Source organism: Camelus ferus, chromosome 13, assembly GCF_009834535.1.
Source record: "Camelus ferus isolate YT-003-E chromosome 13, BCGSAC_Cfer_1.0, whole genome shotgun sequence".
Taxonomy (NCBI): domain Eukaryota; kingdom Metazoa; phylum Chordata; class Mammalia; order Artiodactyla; family Camelidae; genus Camelus; species Camelus ferus.
In genome coordinates, this window is record NC_045708.1 from 17781833 (window position 1) to 17799089 (window position 17257).

The 17257-nt window shown below is 44.3% G+C and overlaps 1 protein-coding gene across 2 annotated transcripts in view; it reads left to right on the plus strand.

Annotated features, from left to right (window-relative positions):
- MAN1C1 (mannosidase alpha class 1C member 1) overlaps positions 1-17257 on the plus strand; it is a 122495-nt gene that overhangs the window by 26751 nt on the left and 78487 nt on the right. The window lies entirely within an intron of this gene.

Below are 17257 nucleotides of genomic sequence, written 5' to 3' on the forward strand. Positions count from 1 at the left end.
AAATGGGATGCATCCTCCCAATCTAAAGAATTGTTAGCTGTTCTCTGTGCTGTGGGGCTGAAAGAGATCTAAAACGAGACCTCTGCACCTGAAAGGGCTTAAAAATATTTAATATAAGAAATATCACAGGATAGCCTGCTGATTCACTCATCTGTTTGTTCAGCAAATACAAGCGCCTACCCAGCCAGGTGCTTGCAAGCTCTGTGAGCTGCCATGCCAGATGATCTGCAGTCTCTCCCGTTGAGGGATTTTCAAACTAGTGGGGCAGTTTATAATCCAGATTGCTGGTCAGTGAGGGCAGGGGGTCAGAATGCCCCGGAAGCCTTCCCCCTCTCTCTGGAATCAGGCCCCCTCGGGCAGCCATTCTCCTCTTTCCCTGTCCTCCCCCTACTTAGCATCGGTCTCAGTGTGTAGTAGTTGTACGTCTGAGTGTGTGTTTGATGGATGTCTGCCCGTCTTAGAAGAAGGTCATCTCCAGGAGGGCAGACAGGGACCCATGTCTGTCTTGTTCACAGGGCCCAGCATCAGCAGGTAATCAGGAAAAACTTGTTGAATAAGTGAATGAAGGATGAAAGAAGCTTGGAGGAGGGAGATTGATGTCGGTGAGAGGCCCAGAGGGCATCTGGAGGGAGCGGCTTGAGCCTGAAGAATGGAGCCTTCATTCTTTCACTTCCAGCAGGTGAAGCCAAACTCTAGCATTTGTCAAGGTCCTACCCAAGCCTCACCTCCATTTCATAGCTTTTCTTACACCTTCTCTCTGGAGAGAGATCTGTGACAGAACACAGCAATTTGCATTATAGCTCTTAGGCAATTCTTAACCTTTCTTAAGTCACATACCTCTATGCTAATCTGATAAAAATTATAAACCTTCCTCCCCAGAATAATGCTCATGGTATGCATATGTGCACAGACACAAACATGCAATTTTTCTGTTCAGTTTCAAGGGTTTCACAGGCTTCCACTCCATCCATAAACCCCAAATCAAGAACCCTGCTTTAAAAAATGTGATTCCCCACAACAGGCACAAACTGTCCCTCTGTAGTCCCAATATCTAGCACGGTTCTCGGCATATAGGCAGTACCTAATATGGAATATTGGGCGGATGAATAGAAGGATTGAATGGGTAGATGGGTACGTTAAAAAGTGTCCTGATTTGCCATGACCTGTGTAGAGCTGAGCTCAAAATTCCACTGACGTCATCAGGGGAGAGGGTCAGCTTGAGTAGAAAATAGGAGTGTGGTTCTGCCCACACCTGAGAGTCCCATCAACTACATAAGACCATTTTCCAAATAAAAACTTAGAACATAGTATCTAACACATTGCCTGATAATGCAGTGGAATATTTGAAATTGGACTTACCTCAGAAAATCAGGGATTGTGTGATTTTAAGGGAACATAACTTAGTCCTGAGGCTGATTGGGTTGTTCTGGAGTTTCTTTAAACTCCCAGAAGGGGATGATCAAGGTCTAGGCTCCCCACAGAGACTAGGTTAGTCTTCCAAGTTTGGGTAGAGGGGCCCAGCAGGGCAGCCCATCTGTCCTTCACATTCTTCTCTATGGTCACCTGTGTAGCTAATTCCTAGTGTGACACCACGAAATTCTGTCCATCATCTGCTCATTACCACCCCCACTGCACCACCAAAAAAAGGGTGGTGTGTGTGAATTCCTACCTTTTAAGATGTTCAACTCTGGAATCTTAAAATTTTTTTTTTTGCTTCTATTTAAGTCCTTCTTTTTCACATTAGGGCATTTGACAATGTTGGTTTTTAGACACCAGAGTAGTTCAAAACCATGGGGGAAAAACCCTACAGTACTAGCTTTTGCTTGGAAAACAGTTGTCAAGGAAATAGATTTTGCAAACATTTCCTCCCAGGAGAGCTCTCCCTTTCCATGTATCCCCACGCTGAACATTATTCTCCTGGGCAATGGCGGTAGGCAAAGGTACAACTGGCAGGTAATTTGTCTGGCCAACATCTAATAATGAATTAAAGCCCTTGCTGGCACGTTCTCAGGTCAGCAGTTGACAGTGGACGAAGTTCAAGTTCAGTTTATAGTGCATCTTAAATGTTCTTGGACTTACAGGAATGACGGAAGATTTCTTGGCCCTGGCTATAGACCAGGGAATAGGATTCTGTAAATTCTATTAGCAGACAATGGAAGCTCCTGATAGATGGAGCTGAAATTGCAAAACGTTGTTCGATTAAAAGAAAAGGTGAAGGCTCATGGGGCAGAGGCTGTGACTCAAAGCACTCACACGAGGAGATACTTATCTCATGATGAGAGTGCTGGCGGCCCAGGCACCAGCCAGTGGTACTTGGAGAATCCATCACTGTTAGCCATGCCAATGTATACATGAACTGCTCAGTTGTGAGCAGACCTCACAAGCGAGGCTGGTGGATTTAATTATCACTTGTGAGAACTTAGTCAAGAAAGTGCTGGCCCCATTAGAGTTATGGCCAGCAACACTGGCAGGTGGTTAATTACAGACTTCTCCAGTCCGTGGATGTGCAGGTCTATGTGTAGACAGGAGGAAAGCTGCCGACAGAGGCAGAGAGATGATGTGTCTCCATTATTCCCATTTGTGTTGGGATCTATTGTGCTTGCAGCAATCTTTAATCATAAAAGCTATTACTATGGGATGATTATCAATGTTATTCATTTTTGTCATGTTGCCTGGTAATGTCTCTTTGTGCCCAAGACATGCATGTTTCTGTAGTTACAGGCTAAAGAAGTGAAACCTTCCTCACTCTTAGCCATTTTATCATCACAATAGTCTAAAAAGCTATTTTGAGAGATAGTCGAGCCCAGCCTGTGGGGTGAAAAATGGACCCAGTGTGACGAGAGCCTGAGTCTTTGAAAAGACTTCATTTTAACCAGAGTAGTTCACAATGCAACGTTACCCAGTAGCAAGACAGAAAAACGCTCCTAAATGGTTAACTGCATTCTCCTCTCCTCTTTTGGGTAACGTTCTGTCCCATTACAGACCAATCTCTACTGCAGGACCCACTTTGCACGTCCATACAGACTGCACAAGAACCCAGAAGTTGTGAATTTTTAGGTTTTTGATGATTTCCAACCTAAGAAGTGATCACTGATGGAGAAAATGGTGCATTAGATCATGCAGGTAAAGTCTGTTTGTACCTCTGTGAAGTCAGGTTATCTCCATCACCCTGCTGGTTTTGAAAATGCCCCATTAGTGGGAGAAATAGTGGCAGAGTTATCACTTAAAGTACTCAAAATCATTCTCTTTAAAGGTCACACTGGCAGAATTTTCAGATAACACTTGGCATTGCAATTTTTTTTTCAAGTGGGAAAGCAGCTGCTCTGGGCATGGGGAGAGGTCATCTATTGGGTTTCAGATCTCTAGTTAAGGCTATAACCCCACCAAAGTGGTTATCGCTTAAAGATAATTACATTCCACATTGTTCGTGCTAAACTCTTGAGATGGACTGATTGACATATTTAAATCTCATCTCCCAGGCATTTGCTAATTATCATAGCCTAGCTGGAAAAAAAAAACCTAATCAAATCGCTGTTTAGAGATGCTTTGCATTTTAAAATTGTGCTGGATTTATCCTAGGAAGAGAGGAAATGTACCTCTGATTCTCCACTAGTTTTTTCCCTGACCTCAAGAGGGTTTAAACTTTTAATGGTTTAAATAGCCATAGCTAATCACTCAGGAAATTCGGTGCATTTGCAGTTTCTTTTCTGCATCCTTTCCATCCCTGACCCCCTTTTCATCACCATCGAATGAAGCTTTCCCACTTAGTGACTTCACATCTATAAGGGGGGCCATTGAATTCCAGCTAATGAGGCTCATCCCTTTTATTCATTTTAAATCGTACCAGCCGGGCCTGGAGTCAGATCTGAGAGTGAATGGTTATCACATCTTTCTCCGGTCCATAAATGGAAAAAAAACAGAAAAATAAAGACAAAAAGAGCAGCTTCTTGGGTCAGCAGTTTGAATAGAAGCCATCCTCCTTAGGAAAGGCACCCAAGACTGGGTGTTATTTTAATAACAGCAGCTAGAGTAAACCCTCACCTTGGTCCCCCCGCCTGCCAGCTGAACTCAGATCTTTTTATGCAATGTTTTTTTCAGCCACCATGCTCAAAATTGGGAAAACATGACGGTTTTCTCCTTTATTCAGAATATACGGCTGTTGGTGACAGAAATCTCACCAAGCCCTTTCTTTTGTAGGGAAAGTCTGAAAGGGCTTGTCTTTGAGATTTATGAAAGAGCCCCCTGGGAGCCACCATCACCCAGAGTTGTATCTCAAAAGCAAATACAGGGAAGAAGAATTTTATGAAGGTTTTATCGAATCACCCGTCACTGGCTGTCAGTCCATTTGTCTCCCTTCTGTGAAAGGGTCTGTTTTGCCAGCTCCGCAGGAGCTGCCCCCTTCCTGCAGCAGGTTTACAGGCCCCAGCAGGAAGCCCAGATCTGTAGGCAGCCGAGAAAGAGAAAATTCTGCTTTTATTAGAAGCCAGAGCAGCAGAGCTGGGGCAGGTGCCTCAGGTTACTTGGGAGTAGGGTGTGTGGATTTGAGGGAGGTGGGAGGAGAAGGCTCAAAGTCAAGCCAGCTGAAGGCCTGCATGAGCTTTGATTCTGATCATTCCAACAATTCAAAAACCTGTGAAACTTGAGGATCTGAGTTTTCTCTCTCTTTCCTAGTGTGTCCCATTAGTTCATCAAGATTAGAGCCGGTTGGTTTTCATAGTTAATTATTCTTTGGTATTCTGTTCCAGGGTTTTGAAATCAAATTTCTTGATGTTTTACTCTCTCCTGTGTGATTAGGTTATCTTTTATAGTCCTTTCAAGAACACAGCACTTGAGCTCAGCACTGTCAAGGAAGATGTCCTAAAGGTCCCATGAAATTTAGTCTTGTAGGAGTGAGAAAACACCACCAACCCCTTATTATGAATCCAGAAGTGCCACCGCACATCAGCCATCATCGCAGACCTAGAAAAATGAAAAGAAATGAGCTGTCTGATTAATGCAAATCCAAGGAATGCTTATGGGGTGGCAGCTCCTTGGCTTTGTAGGATGAATGAGCTCCAGGACCTGAGTCATTTTATACGGTGTTTGTAAGGCTGAGCAGGTCTGTTTACTGCTTTGAAATTCTCTCTCCTGGTGTGAACGGGTAACCTTATCAGTAGGTTTTGCAAGCCTTTCTTGCCAAAAAACAAAATATGTACTTTGGAACCTCAGCTGATGGGGGCCTAGGAGGAATAAAGAGAAAAGTCAAATGCATTTCTTGGGCTACACGTGGGAAACAGAAGGAGATTTTTTTTTTTCTTCACATACTAATTAAGATCTCAGTTCAATTATCATCTTGGAGGCCTTCCTTGGCCACCTCTACCCACTCAGCCATCTTCTTCCCCCTTACCTTCCTTGGTTTTTCTTCATAGTGCTTATCACTATTTGAAATTACCCTGCATATTTGTTTCTTTATCATCCATCTCCCCACACTAGGGTACAGGAGCAGTGAGGGCAGGAACCTTGCCTTCTTGTCTACTACTGCATGTACCAGGACAGGGGGTACCTAGTAGATACTCAATTCATATTTTTTAAATGGATGTCAGGTGACGGGAGGTTGAGAAAAGAACAAAGAGAGGCAAAGGTTGGAATCAGACCTAGGTTTGAACCCAAACCCTCTACTTATTGGCTGTGTGTCCTTGGAATAATTACTGAACCTTTCTGAGCCTGTTTTCTCAGCTATAAAATGGGCATAACACCTGCTTCCTGGAGCAGCAGTGGAGGATTAAATGAGGTAAAGTGTAAGATAATATCTGGCACAGGAGCTGGTACATGGAGGTGCTCAAGAAATACTGGCTCATTCTCTAAGCCTTGTGGCCAAGAGCATAGACTGCCTGGGTTCAAATCCTGGCTCTGCCCCTTACCTGCTGTGACATTTGGGTATGTGCCTCAGCTTCTTCATATGAGAATTAGAGTAGTGATACACTAATCTTATAAAATTATTGTGAAAATGAAAGAGTTAATATATATGTAAAGTACTGATGACCCATGGAAAACACTGGATAAGCATAATAAAACAGTATTGTTATTTTTAAACAAATTAGATAATCGAGGCACAGAAAGGTTAAGTATCTTGTCTAAGGACACACAACTGGGGAGAGCTGGTATCCAAAGCCAGGCTCTTAACTACTAAGCCTTACTTCCTCCTCGAGAGGGCTTCCCAGAGCTGAGGTAAATACTATATGTTCTGTAAACGTATGCATTTTCCTGTAAAATGGGGGTGATGATGGCACCGTGCCCCACTTACAGGTGACCACAGGCTCTAGTCAGGAAGGAAAAGCACTTTGGAAATGATAGAGCTACCTGCATATAGGTGGGTGGTTTTTACTCTAAATTTCTTCAAAATGGCCTTGTTGAACCATTTTCCCTTGAAATTTCACTCAGATGCACTGAGATCTTCCCTACTGTTATTCATCTTTGTCCCAAACTCCCCGTCTCCCTGCCCCTACTCCGATGTCCTGTCTATGATAGAATAGATGAGTAGGGAAGATCCTTTGCAATCAGGGAACCAATCTCAGTGCAGTGCAGAGCTCAGATTTACTTGTGACCTACTCCATCAGCAGACTCTGCACCAAGATAAAAAAGGTATCCAATGGAAAAGTATCTCACCCATTCTTGCTATCCTTTATGGCTTCATAGTTGGAGCTGTTCCCTTGTTGAGTCTTTGTATATCCTTGTTGAGGCAAAATAACCAGGCAGTAGGTGTTTCTGTTCCACACATCCTCCTTTCCCATGGTCCTCACAACACGAGCAGCCCAGGGGAGCCCCTGCTGTGTTGTCATCATCCTTAGATATTTATTCAGCATACATTTATGGAGGACCTCTGTGTGCTGGGCACTCTTCTAGGTGCTGGGGAGCACTAGTGAGCAAATGGAGCCTGCGTTCTGGTGGGCAGGGGGAAGAGATATTAATCAACCAATCACACAATGAATGTAAAGTTCTGATTTTAATAGTCTTCTATAATAGGAGGATTCAACATGATCCTGACTGGGTGGTCAGGCTTCACTGGGACATGGCAACTAAGCTGCGATCTGAAAGATGCATGGAGTTTATCAAGCAAAAAGTGGAGGGAGGAGTGACCCAAGGAGCGAGATTATCATGTGCAAAGGCCCTGTGGCAGGAGGAGGCACAGTTCTTTGAGGAACTGAGAAAGAAAGCTCGTATGGCTGGGCAGAGACTGGTAAGATAATCTGAAGCTGGAGGCATAAGTATGTGGGACTCTACAGGGCTTGATGGGCCTTATTGAGTTTGATCTTTATACCTGATGGAAGTGTTTGTGTGTGTTGAGGGTAGGGCAGAGATATGAATAAATTTGCACTTTGGATAATCCCCCTGGCTACATATGGAGAACAGTGTACGAGGCCAGAGAGGACTCCTCTAGGCCAGTCAGGAGGCTACTGCAAGAGTCCCATGGAGAGATGGGAGGGGTGTGGGTTAGAGTGGTGGTGCAGAGAGAAGTGGATGGAGAGACATTTAGTAGGTAAATTAACAGGGTAGCAATCATTCTGTGGCTGCTTTTTATTGGGCACACATTATGTACCAGCTGCTGTGCTAAGTACCCTACGTGTGTTATCTTACTTACTCTCAGGGTTATTATAAGGATTAAATACTCATATCCGTTTACAGATGAGGAAACTGAGACTCAGAGAGGTTAAGTCACTCACTCAAGGCCACACAGCCAGCAGGTGGCAGAGCCCTGTAGCAGCATCTCAAACTTTACTGTATATTTGGATCATCTGGGGATTTTGTTAAAATACTGGCTATGATTTGGCAGGTCTGGGGTGGGGCCCAGGATGCTACATTCTTAACATGCTCCCTGCATGCATATGCCAATGGCTGGTCCCTGGACCACACTTTGAATAGCAAGGGTCTGTCTGCCTCCAGGACCCGCAGCTACAGTGCCTTAGAAGAGCTACAGATGGAGTGAGATTTCTGAGACTGCTCAAACCTGGGTCCTGTGGGCAGGGTGTGGGATTGCTGTCTGGACCTCAGATAGGTAGGAAGTCATATCACATTTTCGCTTCCTACATTTGCCCTTCAATAGCTCAAGCAAACCCAGAAGTGAGAGGGTTGGAGACAGCATGTCTCCATCTACTCCCAACCCACCCTCCAACCCCTCAACGCAACCAAATCCCATCCTGCATCCAGCTTTTGAACTATAGACCAGGGATTATATGTTCACAGATGTCTCATCAGCAATTGCCAATCAGATCATTTTGTGGGGCACCAAAAGATGGGGTGGATTGAGAAATCTAACATGGATGGTTTCTAGGTAATGAGCTGTCAGCTGTTTATCTGGGCTGTGCTGAACGTGAAGGGAAAAGAAATCAACCCAACATTCTAATCTCTTAATCTGTGTGGTTATTAGATCCAGGTATCATTAGAGACCAAGCCCTTTCCCGTTTAGCCCCTGCAGATGGGACAGGTGTCGCCACTGGGAGATGCCACTAAGGCTGCAAGTCACAGTGTGAGTGCTTGTCTTTAATGACTGGGAAAATCCATTTCCCTTCTTGGCAGTTTTGAGATGTTGCAAATGTGGTTCTGGGTCATTGCCAGACCTGATCCTGTCTGTGTGCATATTTTATTTAAAAAGGCAGGGAGAATGTCTCCCTGTTTCAGTGATCGCTCCTTCCTCCCCAGTTGCTGCCCAAGAACTTTCCAAGGCAAACTTTCTATTCAGTTTCCCACTCTTGAGGCAGTGTGCTGGCATTCCCATTTCCTTCTCTCCCCAAATGTCTCCTTTCTCTCTTGGTTCCATCGCTCTGGGGCTCCTTAGCCTGGGGTGGGCATCTGTGCCTGGGTGATGCAGTGGATTTTAGTTGCTTTTCTGCAGGAGAGGATTCTAGCTCTAGGAGAGCTCTGAGACAGGTAGAAGGAACATCTTAAACAAAATAATAATGTTTGCCTCAAACTGGTAAATATTTTTCATTTTAAGATTTCATGTCACTGTAATTTGTTCAGGTGGACAAGAACAGCTTTTGTTTGCGAAAGAACTAAAGAGGTGTCTTAGGATTCATCTCCGATTGCTTTGCCTGTCTCTCTTTCACTGGGGCTTTGTTTCCTGCCTCTGCAGAACTCGGCGAAGGGAAGGCTTTGTGGTCTATTATTAGGTGTTCTTTGAATCTATAAATCATAGACTGCTGGAAGGGAGGGGCTTCCAGAGACCATCCAGAACTCCTTCTGTCTCTAGCATGGACATGCATGCATACACATGCACACACACACACACACACAAACACATACAAATAATCATGGCTTGGTGTGTATTTCTAGAACCCAGTGAGGGCAGAGGTATAATTTCTTTTGGTGTTTATTTCTCATAGCTCTTGATTCTTAACAGCCACATTCTTGAGTCTGTCCCAGATTTCTCTTGCCATATCTCAGGCTGCCCCTACCCCCATCTGCGGCTTCACTGTCCTGGCCCATGTTTTTGGAAGCACTACCATCCCTGTGCTAACTTTTGCATCCAGACGATGGCAAATCATTTCCCCTGTCTGGTCTCACACAGTTCTTGTAAAAAGTGGCTTTGGAAATAGATAATGTCTCTGGTGCTAAATCATGTTTGACTCTGAGATTCTGGCTCTCTGCTTCTATTTATGTTGTTTCTCTTGCTGGTTGGCCTCCTCTCTGACTCCCAGCTGTGAAGGCCTCCTCTATCAAAACCCGCTCCTTCCTTCCAACCCACGGCCAACCACCCACATGCTCCCTTTTGACTTACGCGTAGCACCATATCATTTGGTCCTTATGTTTTTCATTTTAACAATCTCCAATTTTCACCTTACAAACTTTCTAGATATTCATTACAGAAAATCCAGAAAATATAGGTCAATAATAAGAGAAAAATAACCACTAAGCTTCTCACTATCCAACATAACCATTGTCAGCATTTTTGTGTTTTTCCTTCCAGTCTTTTTTTTTCCTTTTAAAATACTCATACATAGTCCAATATCTTCATAGTATACAATTTGGTATCATGCTTTTCCAATTAATATTATATAATGAGCATTTTTGTATCTCATATAGTGATATTTAGTTTATATTACTGAACATTTGGAAACACAATTTTTAATATCTGTTTCATACTTTACATCTCATACTTTAGCATGATTATTTCTAAAGGGGAACAACATCTATGAGAGAAAGTGTGCAAAGAGTTGTACAAATGTGAGCAGTGATCGTTCATGATGTTAGTTTTATCTTCTCAAGTGAACTACTTTATGTGTTGTCATAAATTGTTATATACTTTACTAGTCACCAAGTTTTGCACAGTGGTGGGCAAAACAAAGTGTCTGTGGGTTTGGACAGATGTACAATGACATGTGTCCACCATCACAGCATCATACAGAGTAGTCTATCTTAGTGACCCTAAAAATGCTCCTTGCTGCACCTCATTCATTGCTCCTTCCCCTCTAACCTCTGACAGCCAATGATCTTTTAGTCTCTGTAGTTTTGCCTTTCCCAGAACACCGTACAGTTGGAATCAGACAGTTGCAGAACCTTCCCAGATTGGCTTCTTTCACTTCGTAACATGAATTTAATCTTTTAAAGGAAACATACCCATTAATAACATTTACTTTATTCCTAGAAATTTCTTAGAGGCACTGGCCTCAGGAACTTACTTGAAATATAGAAAAAGAGTGTGCACAAAGATGTTCATTATGGCATTATTTACAGCAGCCCTCAAATAGAAATCACTGACATGTTCAATTATACGGGAGGCAGATTAAGTGAATGATGCTGAACCTACTTGCCAGGCTATGATATAGCTATCTAAAATGATGTTTACAAAGCCTTTGTAATAAAATGGAAAATGTTTATATCATCATCACTGGGAGAAGCAAAGATAAATGAAAAAAATGGGAAGAGAGACACCAAAGTGGGAATGGTAGTTATTATATATGAATGATGGGTGATTGTTTTCTTTCTCTCTGCTTTTCTGCAGTGAGATTCTATACCTTGGATACATTAAAAGAAAGAAAGAAAGATAGGTAAATCGATCCATCCATCCATGCATCGAACAACCTTACTTTTTAAAACTATTGGAAAGGATGTGGGCAGAAGAGGGAAGTAGGGGTACAGAACTGAGCTCAAGTAAAAGGAGTGACCCAGAGGTGTGAGAAAAGGGCTTAGGCTTAAGTCTGGATTGAGCTGGGACTTCTGGAAAATGTTTAGAACCACAAAAGGTGCCTTTTATTTTATTTCTGGAGCAGGAAGAACAGAGTAAGGATGGGCACTTCATTTGAACATGGTAATATAAATATAAAAAGAGAAACCCAAATTGCTAGTTCCTCATTTGCTCCATCCTCTGACCAGAGTGGGTGGGACAGGCTTGGTGAGGGGATGAAAGCCCAGGAGGGCTTTTGAGGCACTGAGGGGTAAGAGGAGCCACACGGGGACTGGCAACAAGTACATTCTGTCATAACTTATAAAAGTGGAGGAAAGCAGAATTCTTTCATGTATAAATCTGGGTGAAAAGACATCAACCTCCAGCAAAGTTCCTTAATACTTTTTTTTTTCTAAAGAATTTCAGGCTTGTATAAAAGTTGCAAAAAATACTACAAAGATTCAAATTTACTCTTCACCCAGATTCCTCAAATGTTAGCGTTTTACCCTGTTTACTTTGTGCATTCTCTCTCTTTCTCTCTCTCTCTCCGCCCCCCAACCCCACACATTGGTTTCTGAACCATTTGAGAGTAAAGTTGTAAACATAATGCCCCTTACTCCTAAACATTTCATTGTGTATTTCCAAAAGGTTGGTTCTACTTTTCTGCATAACCACAGTAAAACCAGAAAATTAAGGTTGATACAGTACTATATGATCCCTATACCTCACTCACATCTTGTCAGTTATGTTGACAATTATCTTTTATAGTAGTAGTAATAATAATGAGTAATTGTTGTTGTTATTTCTGCTCCAGGAGCACGTCCGGATCCTGTATTGCATTTAGTTCGTGTCTCTGTAGTCTCCTTCATTCTGTAGCAGTTCCTCAGTCTTTCCTTTTCTTTAACAACCTTAATGTTTTTGAAGAGTAAAGTAGCTTGTTCTTCAATTTGGGTTTGTCTGATCTTTCCTCATGATTTGGTTCAGGTTTGCATTTTTGGCAGGAATACTACTGAAATGATGGTGTGTCCTTCTCAGTGTGTTATTTCAAAAGGCATAGGGTATCCATTTGTCCCCATTAATAGTTTTAAAAAATATAAATTAATAATAGCTTCATTGAGTTATAATTCACATATGATAAAATTCACCTTTTTAAAGTATAAAATCTAGTGGTCTTTTGTATAGACCCAGAGTTGTACAGTTATCATCACAATCAATTTTAGAACATTTGCATCACCCTCAAAAGGCCCCATACCCATTAGCATTCTCCATGTCCTTTTCCCCAGACCCTGGTGATCACTAATCTACTTTCTGCCAGCATGAATTTGCCTATTCTGGACATTTCATACAAATAGCATCACATGCTATGTAGCCTCTTGTATCTGGCTTCTTTCACTAAGCACAGCGTTTTCAAAGTTCATCCAGGTTGTAGTGTGTATCAGCACTGCATTCTTTTTTATAGCTGAATGATACTCCATTGTACATATTTACCACTTTTTGTTGATTCCTTCATTAGTCAATGGACATTTGGGTGGTTTCCACCTTTTGGCTATTGCAAATAGTGCTGCTTTGCACATTCATGTGCAACTTTTTGTGTAGACATATGTTTTTAACTTTCTTGGGTATGTGCTGGGGTGCCACCACTAGGTTCAGTGATTCACTGGGAGGGCTCACAGGGCTCAGCACATAGTCCTGCTCCTGGCTATGATTTACCACAGTGACAGGACACAAAATAAAATCACTAAAGGGGGAAAGTGCATACAGAGAAGCCCAGAGGAAACCAGGTGCAGCTTCTAAGAGTCCTCTCCCAATGGAGTCACACAGGACACACTAAATTCCTCCAGCACTGAGTTGTGATGACACATGTGAGACATTGTCCACCAGGGAAGCTCATTAGAGACTCAGTGCCCAAGGTTTTATTGGGGGCTGGTCATGTGAGTACCCTCTGGTTAACATGAACCAAAATTCCAGACTGCCAGAAGGAAAGCAGGTGTTCAGCATATGCCACATTGTTTGTACAAACAGTCTCAGTACAGTTAACGACCCTTACCAGCCAGAGAATGGTGAGAACACTCACTAAATCCAAGTTCCCAGACGCCAGCCAAGGGCCAAACTTGCAAGCAGAGCCCTTCTAAGCATAGAAGTCTCAGGCCTGCTATGTTAACTCTTTTCAGCACAGGTGTACACCTACGAGTGGAATTGCTGGGTCACATGGCAACTCCATATTTAACTTTTTATGCCAAACTGTTTTCCAAAGCAAATGCACCATCTTTATTTCCACCAGCAATTGATGACGCTTCCAATTTCTCCACATCTTGGCCAACACTTGTTATTGTCCATCTTTTTTATTACAGCCATCCTAGTGGGACTGATTGGTTTCTAAGTTAATAATTTGCAAGCATTTAGAACCGAAAATGATGATCCATAGGAGCCAAAATCGGTTCTCTAAGAACAAATCATGCCAGTCTAACCCCTGATTTTTCTTTAAAAAAGAAAAGAAAAGAAAAAAGAAAAAAGCAGTCTATTTCCTCTGTACTAGCTTTATTGGGGCAGAGTGTTCTTGTATTTCAGTCCTATCCTTTACAATATCTTTATATACAAAAATGGAGACTCGGGGCTTGGACTGATTGGCAGATTCCTCACTTGCTAACAGATGACACTCAGAGCAGTGCTGGATCCAGCAGAGGGGTTCCTGCTGCTATATCTCCAGCTCTGTTCCCAGCCCAGCTATTTAATGTTTCTGTCCAAAACTTGGGAGGGAGACACAGATGGCGGTCCCATCAAAGCAGGCAGAATACCCAAAACAGGCAGACACACACACATTGAATGATAAGATCTGGTTCCAGAAAGATCCTGACAGCATGAAATGGTATCCATGTCCAAGGAGAAGGAATTATTAGGGACAAATGGCAAGTCCACACCCACAGAATCTGGTTCAGATGTAACTGAACCGCTTTGGTTCCACTTTGCATTTTGGTTTCTTCTAGTTACCAAAAGTACAGCCAACCATAATAAATGGGTGAAAACCATGATGATGTGCACCTGCAGTTTCGAGGAACTCAGAGCTCTGCCACTGGGGGAACATTGAAGGCTCTGGGCTGTTCAGCCAGCCAACAGGCAGCCGAAGGTGACTTGAGAGTGGGCTCCCCTGCGTGAAGATCTCTGGTGGAAGCACATGAGCTGTCTTCCCCACAGCCCGTAGGGAAAAGCAGATTTGGGTTGAGTAAGGCAGAACTTTGTGGAACACCACAATTGAATGGGCTGTCATCACTGAGGGTATTCAAAGAGAGGTTACTTAGTCTTTTATTAAGGAACTTGCGTGGGGCAGGAGGTGACCTGGGTGACCTCTGAGGTCTTAGAACTGCCTAAGCATGAAGCCAGGGACTCTGCGTCTCTAAAGCCAAATCCAGGGGTTGCCCAAGACATGTAGAGTGAGATTAGCCTTTCTGTTTGTCGGCCTCTTTTTGTGTCTCTCATAGTCCTACCTGTCCATCAGGACACTTGGTGCCCATGAAATGTCCCTTGAGACACTCGTTTACCTTTGTCTGAGCACCTACGTTGCTCAGAAGCCCCCCTCCCCCCACCCATTGCCTATTTTACCTGTGACATATATGGCTCCCATGAGTCTCCCAGGGTTGTGCTAAGCTCCAGAGCCAATTTTCTTATTTGTTCTTACATTCATTCAGCAGATATTTAATGAGCACCTATTATTTGCCAGTCCGTGGTTGAGTTGCAGGGCATGCAGCAGTGAATGGGGGTGGGGGCACTAACCAAATAGATGCATAATAAAAGCATAACTGCAGGCTGATGTGGGACTTGACATCAGGAATGCAGGATCGGAGTAGGGGCCTGACTTAGGCTTAGCTGGGGAGGAGGCCTCCCTGCAAAAGTGCCTTTTCAGCTGGGATCTGAAGGCAGATAAGCAGCTGGCAGGGAAGTGGAGGGTGTGGGCCGAAGGAGCACTCCCACCATGGCTGTAGCCCAAACTGCGGCTGAGCGCTGGACAGGACACCCAGTACATTAGGATTAGGAAGAGAAGTAAGGACTGCCTGGCTGGGGCCTTTCCGCATCACCCCTGTTCATCCAGCACCTGGGCTTGTGACCAAGGTGGAGACATAAGAACTAGCGTTTGAGGGCCTGTGTATCTTTGTGCTCGTGTGTGTGTGTGTTTTGAAAGTAGCTCTGGTTGCCTTCTGAATCCTTTCCCAAGTGACACAGGGATTATTTGTGCCTGCATTTCCCTCCATTGATGTGGATGACGGTGAGAATGGGCTGTGTTCCAAATACCCCCACGCCCCTGCCGTGACAGTTCCTTTGAGAACATGTAGATACCTATGATTCTCTTAATTACTCCTGTACACCCACTTCTCTCCCCTCTCTCTCTCTCTCAAGCAGGAGGGACTAGAGGGTAGGGTGCAGTCCTCCCCCTCCAGACCTCTGCTTCTGCTTTCCTGCTGCCATTTGTGTTTTAACAGCCTCCTGCTGCTCTTCTACCCAGCCACCTCCCTCACATTGACTTAATCAAGGGGGCCCCCAGATAAGAGAGACCCAGGGAAGAGGCCAGTCTCCCTTAAGTGCTCACACCCGGCAATTAGTTTCTGTTATTGCCAATTCAAGATAAGTAGAAAATAACAGAGGAATGGAACCAGGACTCGAAGCCTGTGCCAAGTGCTTGGCATGCATTACCATGACATTTGCACGTGTGTCTCATGGGAAGCCACACATCAAGCCTAGCGTGGAGGAGGGGTCTGCTAGCCTGGGAGTTGAAAGGGCTGTATTCCAGCCCTGCTGGCTGTGCCACTCTGACCACTGTCCATCTCTGAGCCTCAGTTTCATCATCTGTGAAATGGAGAGATGGTACTAGATTATTCTGCCATTTCATGGAGAGCCCAGGCCGTAGACCTGTAGGTCTGCCCTCCTGGTCTGTGCATTTGGGCTGCAGTGGTGAACATGGCAGTAGTTACTGTCCAGATGTGCCTGGAAGAGATGGCTTCTCGGCCTTGGCACCAGGAGTGGCAGGGCATGGAGAACGCAGATGGCAGTGTCCAGAAAGATGGAGCTGAGGCAGGAAGGTGGGCTGGGAGATGGAAGGAGAAAAGCAAAGGGATTCCAGACAGTGTCTGGAAGTGAGATGACAGAAAGAAACACTTCTGATAGATGAGTGTTTCTCAGATGTGGCCCATGGACCACGTGGGAACCCGTTAGAAAGGCAAATTCTCAGGCCCCAGCCCACACCTGCTGAATCAGAAACTCAAAGGGCCCAACGGTGTTTTAAAAAGCTCTCCAGATGATTCTGATGCATGCCAAAGTCTGAGAACTAATAAGATGGATGAAAGGAGGGGTGAACAGATGAGGCTCAGAGAACTAGACTTTAAAGGCCGAGGAGGGAAGAAGACTAGCGTTTGTCAATCACTGCTGTGTCAGGTCGGAAACTTGGCATTTCCAGCTACTTTCTCTCATTTAAACTTTTTAGGGCTGTGGCAAAGCAAGCCTTGTTATTCCCATCTCAAAGAGGAAGCATCTCAGAGATATTTAGTCACTTGCTAAAGTCAAAGAGACAGTGGTGGAGGTAGGATTAGAACCCAGGCCTCTCTGGCACCGAAGCCCGAGTTCTTTCCACTACCGCAGGCTGCCTCCCACTTCCCTGTCCCTCAGCTGCGCCTCCACTGCCTGGGCTGGCTCCTGCCTCTGCCCCAGGGTCACCCCACAGCCTTGCTCTGCTGTCCTCCTTTTGCACCCTGCCATCAAAGGCAAAAGAGAAACCCTGGCAGGGCGAGGAAACAGGACTAAGGACGGATTATTACCGCATTCCTCCAGCCTTCAGTGCTCAGTGCAGCAGGGGACCAAGGTGCTTGCATGATGCTCCTAAGGGGCTGACATAGTTGCCTTAATGTAATAAGAACTCATGCATGCACTCATGACAGAGCCCCCAAATACTCTTTGCTAAGCCCTATGCTGGGAGCTTTGGGGAAACTGAGGCAAGGAAAGTGTAGTTTCTGGCTTCAAGGAGCTTATGGTCCAGAGCCAGGGAAACAAAAACTGACAGTGACCAACTGGGGTGCTAGGAGGCCTGGGAAAGCCAGGGTAGGTCAAGCCAAGTGTTGGAGGAGTTCAGAGAGA